This window comes from Gymnoscopelus microlampas, assembly GCF_963454915.1.
Source record: "Gymnoscopelus microlampas genome assembly, chromosome: 1".
Lineage (NCBI taxonomy): Eukaryota > Metazoa > Chordata > Actinopteri > Myctophiformes > Myctophidae > Gymnoscopelus > Gymnoscopelus microlampas.
This window is the reverse complement of record NC_139962.1, coordinates 12,553,422-12,565,459: the sequence shown is the minus strand read 5'-3', so window position 1 is coordinate 12,565,459 and position 12,038 is coordinate 12,553,422.

Here is a 12,038-nt window from a genome sequence, read left to right as displayed (position 1 = left end):
TATCAGATTTGTTAAGGTTGTAAATTTGAGAGGCTCATATAGTACAGGTTAGGTACAGTATGTACTATGTAGTGTTGAATGTATAGTCCACAAAAGGTCCTCATAAGTATAGTAAGAGAATATTTTGTAAGTTTGTCTCTTAATGGAAATCTCTGTTTTGTAGCAGTATTCAATAGAGGGTCTCGGTTTGATCTGAACAAGACCCTCTGCTAATTGGCAACATGAGTAGAGAGAGTTCTGACATCCTTCAGAGACCAGCCTCTGTCTGCTGAGATTTCCTATTGATTTTGAGCTATATTACCCACTACAATATTTCAGTCCCAATGTACAAAGTAAGAGTTTCCTGGTAGCGATTGGCAAACTGCTGGGATTATCTATATTTGTTAAAGTCAACATCTTGGATCGGCTTACTCTCCTAAAGCTGTGATCTTTTAGGGTGAGTTCAGCCATGTCAATTCCTTCTCCATTACAAGCTTGGCCTCTCATTTCTGTAGACAGCAGCACTCCATAAATATTCACAGTAACTAGGACTTTTTTTTTACCAGCTTGTGGAGCAAGTTGGTCTATATATTCAGTCGCTGCGCTAATAGTGACTTTTTCATGACTTTCTCCTCATTGGCTGGCCTTTAAGCCAATGGAGAGTCCGCAATGCCTTCCCATACTCTGAACGGGCCTAAGAGTGTTGTCACTGACTGAGCAATCTGGGAACCCATTCTGTAAAAAAAGAGAAGGATTTAAGTGTAGCTCATGTCGTGTGTTATAAACGATACCATACTGTCTCCGCCAGGCCAAAGGCCTAGTCATGTGATCAAGATGGATCTGCAAATGTTTCAGATTCCATCCTGATTGGCTAAGATTGGCTTCTAAAGTTTGCAGGAGTGGCCCGTTTTGAACGAAATGCCTCAAATCATGAACACAGCATCCGATTGCCGTGAAACTTTGCACAAACATTCCCACTAGGCCAAGGAAGAAACATTTTTCAAATCGGCCTCATGGTGGCGCTATAACAGGCAGATTTCTGTGAGCAGCTCATCTCCGCCATGTTGGACCGATCGGCGTGAAGTTTTCCACGCATACTCCTTGAAGGCCAAGTAAAAACCAAGGCCTCCAAAGATTGCAGGAGTGACCCGTTTTGAACAAAATGGCTCAAATCATGGATTCCATCTAATACAGCAAAAACACCCTGTTCCAAAAAGAAGAATTACCATAGCCTAATGTCACCGCAGCATCCCAACTGAAACAACTTCACTACTTCATCCTGAAATCTAAAACCTGACCCGTCTGTCATCCCAGCTGCTGTTTATTTACATTGATCGTGCCATGGCTTTAGGCACTATCGCATGAAAAACATCTGTTCTAACACCAACCCTGTCCCTGGTGCTCTCCCATGCAGGAACCCAAAGGCTCAATTACAGCAGCAGTATGTCCACAGAACCTCAGCTACAACGAGCTGAGCTGGCCGGCCAGACAGGGTCATCTTGGACAGACAACGTGGCCTCCTGGGGGTCGTGGATTGATTGGGGATCAACTCTGCTATTCTGATGCCATGCCTCTGGTCTCTGCCCCATCGCCTCAACCTCTGTTTGTAATCGCCTCAACCTCTGTTTGTACACAGCAAAATCTTGAGTTTTAATTTGTAAGGACTTTTTTACACTCTGACATTTAACACTCAAATACTCCAATAGGCTCTATGCACAGCAGCCATGTTATCACTTCCTTCACAGGTGTTACCAATGACACTAATGAAGGCTCTGTTCCATTTAGTGTAGCACAATAGTTCTCAGACTTTTTAATTTCCACGACCCGTAAGGGTCCATTTGGTTCCATTTGTACACTCTCAGAGTTACACACCCATAAGAGGCCATTTGGAACCCCCTCAAGGAACCATGAGGGTCCCTGGACCACACTTTGAGACCCACTGGTGTAGTAGAGTGTGTCCAGTGAGCCAACATGCACAATATCAGCACCCTGACTCTGTTTGACCACAATGGAACAGAGCCTTAATTAGTATCATTGGCAACACCTGTGAATTTCTTCACAATATGGCTGCTGTGCATAGAGCCTATTCCTTTACTTAGCCGTTAACCGTTACTCAGGTTATGATGGTGGGTAGAAGTTTGACTACAGTAATATACAGTATAGGCAAGTAAAGGTAAAGTAGCCATTCACAAACATATTTTTGATATAATCTTTCACTGGTATATCACTGGAGTGTCTGCCCCCAACACTCGTACCAAAATGATGCAGGCACAGAAAATGTGCCGGAAATGTGTTTATTGATGTATTTCAGTTAATAAATACAGTTTCTGACAACGTGTTGCTTTCCAAAATATACACAGGCAAGTATACCCTGCAGCATTTTTCTTTTTGAGAGGTACTTATTGGCAGATGTTGTAATGTCAACAGAGCTACAAGAGGTGTCACAAAAAAAGTACTACTAAAATGAACGTTACGCATTACGACTTTGATATTTGAATTCACCAAATGTGTCTTTGCCTTCGCTGTGGTAGAATAAAAAACGGAATAATAATAATACTCATACCACAGGACAGAATTGGCACCAATAACAGCACTTCCAGTTCATCAAACTTACAGAGGAAAATGCTTAACCCATTAAGGCCTGGAACGCATCTGTGTCACTTTTTGATTTGAGCTAAAAAGCATTATTTTACACTTTGGCTATTTAAAAATAGCAGATATACAAGATCATAGCGCGGCACCGAGTGCCGCGCTATGATCTTGTAGATCTGCTATTTTTGAAAAATCGTGAACATTTGTGCAAATCTTTGAATATATTGTTTTAAAGTGAACATTTTTAACTGAAATCTTTGCTTCTGGGGGTCACAAAACATTTTGAGATGGGGGTCCGCGGTCAAATACGTATCATGTTGGGGGTCCTTGACATGAAAAAGTTTGAGCACCACCGATATAGAAACATAAAAGATTAAAACACAAAATAAAGAATGAAAAGGGTTAAGAATTCTTGAATACAATTTCCACCTCTGCTGCCATGCATTTCACCTCCATCAAAAGCCAGGTTACAGTTCGTTGTCTGGGTGAGAGATGCTCAGTGACTAGAGAACACATTGACATGCAGAGCGTCTTCTACCTGCTCACACACCTACGCTACAGTAGTGCTGTCTAGAGAGAGAGGGAGTGGAGGAGGGCGGCAGAGACAGAAAATCATTGTCAGATTCATCACCTCGCGGAGCACGAGAAAATCTATGCATTGAAGACAACAGGATTATTTATTCAGGGTGATAAAAAAAAAAAAAAGAAGACGCTTGAAATAAATCTGCAGCACACCGCTTCACGGCCGCGGGAGCTGCAGTCGCGAACAGTTAACGCTATGAGCTGTTTGAGATGTAAAGCTATCCAACAGATGTTTCGCGACATGTAAAGCCTGGGTTTGGGTTATACTTAGTTGCGTACGGATGTGGCAGACTGGAAATAGCCGAGATCTAGATCTGCAATTTTTTTTACGAGTATAACCCGGGCTCAACGGTGCCGTTGACAGTGAGTGAGTTTTGTCTCATTCTTAGATGAATCCTTTTGGATGGGTGTATGAAAAATAGAGGATGCTTCGATGCGTACCTCCGGAGCCAAACATAGCCCTCTGCTGCCCAAGTATTCTACTGCGTTGGTTCTCAAAGTGGGGTCCGGGGACCCCCAGGGGGCCTTGAGTGAGTTCCAGGGGGTCCCCAGCTAAATGATAGATTAGGCACCAAATGGACCCTTATGGGTCTGTAACTCTGAGAGTGTACAAATGGAACCAAATGGACCCTAAAGGGTCCATTTGGTTCCATTTGTACACTCTCTGAGTTAGATTAACATTGATTTTACAATATAAATTGGGGTCCAAGTGATAGAAATGCCATTAAATGGGGGTCCGTAGCCCTAATGCATGTCAAACAGGGGGTCCTTGAAATTAAAATGGTTGAGAATCACTGCTAGAGCCGTAAAAAAAATCTTCTCTTATGGGGGTCCCTGGCATATCTTTTGAAATGGGGGTCCGCGGGCTAATAAGTGTCAAATTGGGGGTCCTTGACATGAAAAGGTTTGAGAACCACTGTTCTACTCTATGTCATTGAGCCTTCCTCTCAGGTCTCCACCACCACACACCCTCTCAGGTCTGTCTGTCTCAATAAAGTAAGGAATGCCTAAGGGGTGTGGGCCGTGAACATTTTATTCCGTTTGGCTTTTTCTTGTGTATAAGAAAACAAAAAAACAAGACAAATCATCATCCCTATACATGCCTTTCAGGGATGGGAGAGGAAAACAAACACTTTTCTCTCCAGCGATATGAACCTGAAGGTAGGAAAAACACATCTCTGTCTTCTCTCTGAGTGAGTACCATCCTTCATTGTCACAGTGGCACATTGTGTTTTCCTACCGCTGCGGGCAACCAGTGTCTCGCAATTATTTACAGAGCTGTCACTGGCAGCTTTTACCAAAGCTGTCCAATGTACAGAAACATCCAGTCCATTTTCTCTGTGTTATTTGCCACCTCCAACCTCTTTGTCTCGAGCTAGCTTAACGATCCGGATTCTTCTCCAAACGTGGCAGATTTACACCGAGGAGTGGCTGGTGTGTGCGTGTGTGTGTGTGTGTGTGTGTGTGTGTGTGTGTGTGTGTGTGTGTGTGTGTGTGTGTGTGTGTGTGTGTGTGAGGGAATCTGCAGTTCCAGACTCCCGGGTATGAATGAAATAAGCATCTTTTTACCTACTCTTATCCTTTCTTATCTCTGGGAAAATTCATGACAAATTGAATTCTGGCAATATTCTATTCACCAGGAAAAGACGAGAGGACGTGGATAGGAGAAAGAGAGCATAATTGTGGACAACAGATACCTCTCTTTAAGCACATTCGCTTTCTCTCTCCCACACACACACACACACACACACACACACACACACACACACACACACACACACACACACACACACACACACACACACACACACACACACACACACACACACACACACACACACACACACACACACACACACACACACACACACACACACACACACACACACACACACACGCACGCCACAGACTGTAGACAAGAGATAACAAGGCCACTATTTCAAGAACAAGGACCAAAATGGGCTCTCAAAGTGGAAACAAACAACTATAATCGATACAGATCTGGTTGGTGCATTTCCCTGTGGTGTGGTGCTGTTTGCAGAAGCCCATCCTTTAACAATAACAGATGCTGGCAGCAGCAATTTATCACATCTTAATCTGGAATCTTATCATTTGATTTATTCATTTCCCCCTATATAGAACCCCCCTCCAACAAAAAAAACAGAAGATGGAAAAAAAATAGCCTCAAGCTGAGCCTTTAAGCTACTCATACAGATGCTGCATGTTCATGCTCTATTTTTTATGAGACTAAAAGATGATAAGATGCTAAATAATAAAAAATATACTGCAAGAAAGTAGCCATTATTGTCTTAGAAATAAATAATAAAACACAACTGTCAAGGTGGTTGGATTCATTTACACCTGGCACAGGGTAGCCTAGCCTAACAATTATCTCTCCAAAGAAATGACACACACACCACTTTAGCATTCATTAAAACATCATTACTGAGGATGATATCAAAGCCAAAAGAATCCCGATATTCAATCACGACTCAAAATGGGAAGTGAAACTGGCCCCCATTCAAAGCAACCTGCTGATATGATCGAGTGAAGGTCATCGTGAGAGAGTGTGTGTGTGTGTGTGTGTGTGTGTGTGTGTGTGTGTGTGTGTGTGTGTGTGTGTGTGTGTGTGTGTGTGTGTGTGTGTGTGTGTGTGTGTGTGTGTGTGTGTGTGTGTGTGTGTGTGTGTGTGTGTGTGTGTGTGTGTGTGTGTGTGTGTGTGTGTGTGTGTGTGTGTGTGTGTGTGTGTGTGTGCGTGTGCGTGGACGTGCGCATATAGACAGCAGGGTTGCCAGATCTGCTTATTATAATTTCCCCGCAAGATTGTATTTGAAAATAGACGATCTACAAGCTTGTAAGCTTGTAGATCTGCTATTTTCAAATAGCTGATGTAAATTTTAAAGTGCTCATGTGGCCCATAGTCGCTTATTTTGGGCTGGTTTTCCTAGACCTGGTTGCTTGTTTCTCTCACAGAATCTGGCAACATTGATACACAGACACACACACACACATGCATTTGTGTAGGTGGACACGATGGCCGTGGCAGGCAGGACTTCCCTTCACCACATGGAACAGGCTGAAGCACCTGTTCTCACCCGTGCATCTCATGAACCAGACCGAAACAGATCCTACCCACTGACCCAATCACCCTGGTGTGAGTCCGGACAGCCGGACCCTCGCACGCCCCCGCTGACTGTGTTACAAACACAACACCACTCCACTAGCCATACAGGCTCTCGTCATCACACATAGAGCCTACAGCAATGGTCTCTAGATGAACCGTCAGTAGTCTAATCACACGGTATAGTCATAACCATCATTCTTACTGGCTATCAATCACCATTTCAACTGAACTTGGTATTATTAAATGAAACTCTATATACTTTGTCTATACTTAAGGCCTTTGCACACAGGGTGCGATTAGTCAATCAGTTTTTACCGCATGCGAAAAAACGCACAAATCGAACTGGGTTCGATTGAAGAAAAAAAAAACGCATCGCATCGCCTCGCCGCACGGGGTGTGCATGAGGTCATTGAGAACCATGCGTTCATTTAAAAAATGTTATTGTCCGTTTTTTTCTGTGCGGAAAATCGCACCCCGTCTGCAAAGGCCTTAAGTCTCCTCCTCTTCTCCCTCTACACCAAAACACGTTGCTAAAAATATCCAATCTACAAGCTCACAATGCATCGCAACATGACACCTTGTAAGCTTGTAGATCGACTATCTTTGGCCAGCGTTTCCCCCAGAATAGTGACGGTAGGGTTAATGTCAGTGTTGATTTTGTCAGCTAATTTTGATTTAGTTTTAGTCATAGTCTGTTGAATAAAATTCCATTTAGTTTTAGTCATAATTTTAGTCATCTGAAATGTTTTAGTTTTTGTCTAGTTTTAGTCGACTAAATATCATAAGATTATAGTCGACTAAATCTACAGTTGATTTAGTCGACTAAAGTGCATTGTGGCGATGCCTTGATGGCGTCATAATGGCTGATTTTACACTTGGTTGCATGCTGAAAATAGCCGATCTACAAGCTCACAACGCGTCGCAGCGCTGACGAAATTGTCAATATATTTAGTTTTAGTTTTAGTCATTAAAGCTTAGTTTTATTTAGTTTTTATTTAGTTTTCGTCAATGAATAAAGGTAGTCGACGAGCATTTTTCGTCATAGTTTTAGTCGACGAAATCAACACTGGTTCATGTGATTAAAGCAATAGCCAATACACATTAAGTGAACAGCACTGTATAGTCTTTTGGCAGCATGCCTTTATTTCCAGACTCCTCAAGAATGTGCATCCTGTCACTAACCAGGCATGATAAGGAAGGAGGATGACTTTTCACAATCACGTTGCCCCACCATCAGAAACGTGGCCCATCCCACCAGCTCCTAGCCACCTGTCCTTCACCCTCCCTCAGGGTTGGAGAGGAGAAGAGATGGGTGGTTGGACAGATGGCTCTGAAGGGCCAAGCAGGCATCCATCCACACTGACTGAAGCATCCTCCTTGTCCATGCAGCCCCCACCCCCACCCCCACCCCCAGCCTCAGAGCTCCGTAGCGTGGCCTGGTCCCTCCCTCCTCCAAGCCTCTGACCCTCCTATCCAAACCCCAGAGCCCCCATGCTCGTCAGTGCCGCATGACTGGGCAAACACAGTCCCGACTCCCGCACCAAAATAAATCCCCCCCCCCCCCCCCCATCTACTCTCTCAAGCAGCTGTTTGGATCGCAGGCTAGGTTTTAGGGGCAGCACTCAAGAGTCCTTTGCTCTCTTGCTGTCAAAATGGCATTCATGTGATTACATTTGTAAAGTCACATCTAGCCAGACAGAAAGCTGCTTATGTATGCTAATCTCTCTGTGGGGCTAACTAAGAGTCTTGAAAATGGGCCATTTAATGTTTCAAGAAATGATTTGGATGGTGGTCCTCGATTGGTTTTGCACCTCGCTGACCACGAATTCAACGCCCAACGTGACAATATTCATCAAATGCCATTGTTCTTAAGTCTGCAACTCATCAGCATGTCTCGTCTCACTGTCGTTTTCCTGGCCCATTAGTTTAGAAATACTGCTTTAACCCATTGAGACCTGAAGCCGATTCTACATGTCTCCTAAATCCCAACGGTTTTCTGAAAAACGTATGTTTCTATGTTAGTGGTGCTCAAACTTTTTCATGTGAAGGACCCCCAAAATTATATGTATTTGGCCACGGACCCCCATCAAAATATCTTGTTCCAGGGACCCCCAGAAGCAAAGTTTTGAGTTAAAAATGTTCGCTTTAAAAATATATATATTCAAAGATTTGCACACATTTTCACGATTTTTCAAAAATAGCAGATCTACAAGCTCGTAGCGCGGCACTCGGTGCCGCGCTATGAGCTTGTAGATCTGCTATTTTTGAATAGCCCAAAGTGTAAAATAATGCTTTTTTAGCTCAAATCTAAAAATAGATGCGTTCCAGGTCTTAATGGGTTAATGTCTGAGCTAAACAGTATACTGAAATGCGATCACTGATCACTATCCAGTCAGAGTATGACTGGAACGGCAATTTGTGATGAACACGTATAATGGCTCCAGCAGGCTTTAAATAATCACACATGGCTGCTTGCTCATCTTCACACATATAACAAAACCATCCCATCTCCCAGAGATTAGCTTGAATTAATTTCGGATATCAACAGTGCCATCAATCAAATCTTGTCAGCGGCAAATTGCAACCCGCTCAAACTGCCTTCCCCATACCCTGGCAATCAGCCAACATTATGGCATAAGGCAGAGAGAGAGAGAACGGGGACAAGAATGCTGATCATTAAAGACGGGGTGCTGTGATTTTCAGTGATTCCCCCCGCCCCTTAAAACATATTCATCAGGTATTATGGTTAAACTAGGAGGAAGATTTTTTTCAAAAAAGTGTACAGAAAGTGTTAAAATTATGTTTTTATGTGGACACGCCTCCAGTTCATTAAGTATACCTGGTTCTCACCTTAGCACCTCCTCCACCACCTTAGCAGCACCCACCTGTCCTAGTCCCTCCTCCTCCTCATGCCCACACCTGTTGTGTTATGATAATGAGGGGGAGGGTATATTTTTACTGTGTCATTATAGTGCTGTTTTTCTATTGGCACCTTTGACTCTCAAGGTTTCAGCCTCCAGGTAGAAACTCAAAATAGTCAGAGAAGACATAAAACACCATAAAAACACCACCAGGGCGCTTAATGAAGTTCTATCAACCTCATAGACACATGCAAAACAGAAAAAGTGCAAAACCATGGCACCACCTCTTTAAGGATAGTGATTACTGACTTCAAACACTTTCACCCTGGCTGACTTTCTGCCTATTTGGGCAGGTGAACATTTTCAACATTTTTCAAAAATTATACAGATCTTCAAGCTCCCAATGTGTTGCATCGCGAGCTTTGCCTCTTACATCGGCTTTCTTTTGAATTTTTGAACAGAGCTTATTATGTGGTTCATGGATTTTTCAACTCGGCATCATCAACAACACAGCCTTGCATCAATTCTCACATGAAGCACAGAGACAGCTCATTATTCAAGACTGTTCAGAATGGAATCACATTAATTATTACAGTGACTGGTGGTCCAGAAGGAGTGAATTTCACAGACATAAAGGGCCTTCTCACGCCATGTTAGTTATCTGAATAACTAGAACAGTACTACTGAATGATAATAAGAGCCATTGTCTCTGTCGTGAACACAGATGTTGCAGCGCATATAGGAGCAGGTTGGCAGCTCTTGAGGGGTTATTATGGCTACAGTGACCACCTTGGCCATATGTCTGGAAGAAAGTGCACGGTGTCAGGAAATGCTGTTCATAAAATGGTTTCTCACTGTTTTAAAGCCAGTGTTAACATCCAGCCCTACTGTTACTGTACACAATACAATTCAGAGTACAAATAGACCCAAATGGGTACATTTGGTTCGATTTGTAGACTGGATAGAGGACCAGATCCACATTGGGGGCACACCGTTATGTGGATTATGTGATCCACATAATTCGATTTTTTTTTTTAAAGAAAATAGGCTACAAAGTGTGCTAAGATAAAACGAAATAGTAAATCAGGTAAGTGAACATGAAATAATAAAAATGATGATGCCTCTAAAAAATGATGATACATTTGTTTTAACTATGACTTTGTGAGAGGCCATTCTAAAGTCTAAGGGGCCACGACAGCAATGGCATGAAAAACTTTAGATATTAGCTTCATTCTCAGAACAGTAAACAAATATGTGAATATATATATAATGTTAATATTTCAAGTATAAAACATATGTGTCACTCTGTACACTCTGAGAGTGTGTGTGTGTGTGTGTGTGTGTACAAATGGTACCAATTGTACCATTCTCAGAGTTAAATTAACATTTTACAGTGTAAAGATATCTGTAAATGTGGGATCCATTTGGACCCCTGGTGGGCCCCGGACCAGTCGTTGAGAAACAGAGGGTTAGACTCCTGCAGAGCCACGCCATAAAAAGCCTGTAGTGAGGACCTGAAGGAGCTTGTGGGGTGGTGTAGGGGCACAGTAACCCACTTATACAAAAGGTACATGCAAGGTTGTGTTTCTAAATAAATCTGGCACAGTTGTACAGTTGTGCTCTCTTGACATGATGGAGTGAGATGAGAATAAACCAGGCCAACTAGGTGTATACTACACTGTAGGTAGTACACTCAAAATGCCAGACCCGGGTGTCAGCATACTGTATACCGACACCTCGGGGTCTGGCATTTTGAGTTTTGCTTTCTAAGCAGGAATATTTCACTTAAAACAACAACAGCAACAACAGCGATGCTGAAATAAATTAATTTCATTGAGTCATGTCGTACAATCCAGGGAATCAAAGTCCACACCGCCTCCCTGGGCTTATGGTCTGGGTTTAACATGAAAAGAGCAAAATCAATATTGTGTCTACTCTACAACAACATGGTGTTTATTAATAGCCTTGAAACATACCATTGTTGCTCTTTTGGAAACTAGGCAATATTCCTAAAGAATTTAACAGAACCAGTCCAGACAAAGCGTTCACGTCGCATTTTCAATTTGCATTTCCACCCTACCAAATGCTCACAAAACACCTTCTAAACATAACAGAATAATTCTATGATCACAGTGGACACAATGCAGTCCATTCCATTTTATAATGTATATACTTTTTATTTTATTTTTCGTGGTAGATATATTAGGAAAGCTGACAGGTGAGACACAGGAGGATTCAGTTCTAGGTCAGCAGGTTATATGCTTTTCAAGGTAAGTACAGTATCTTGAACGGCACGCAGTTGATGGGTACAATATAGGCCTATTCCATTGTTAATACAATGGGGCCGACCCTCGCAGAATCCCATTTCACTGAACACTGATGCCGCAACAATGGCCAGCATTTTGATATGGACAATTCCACATAAATCACAGCCAGGGCTGTCTTTGAGCATGGATTACCTTAATATAATACATCCGCGGCTCTCCTCCTTGTATAATGCTCACTGCTTTGCCATGAAGGTCCATGATTGCTGCTCAATGAACATTAATATATGGAACAGGAGACATGTGCCAGACTTAAATCTACAAAGGGAACAAAATCCAATTACTTCCTACAGGGGTGACTATCTCACACAGGATCTATAGGGCTGTGAACATAGAACTCACACAGCCTAGGTAATTGGGGTGAACACAGAGTCTCGCTGAACAGAAGTCTTAAGTAATTCCCCCAACACAAGGAGCCGCCCCCCTCCCGTCCACATTGCTATACCTCAGTGCTTTCAATTTATTTAGGACTGCTGATGTCCATTAACACAGTGAGTATTGGTTCAGGCCTAGCGGTCTCCCTCAGTCTGCCCAGCGTCCCTGGGGAGAGAGAGCCAAGTGTCTCGCCTCGCCTCA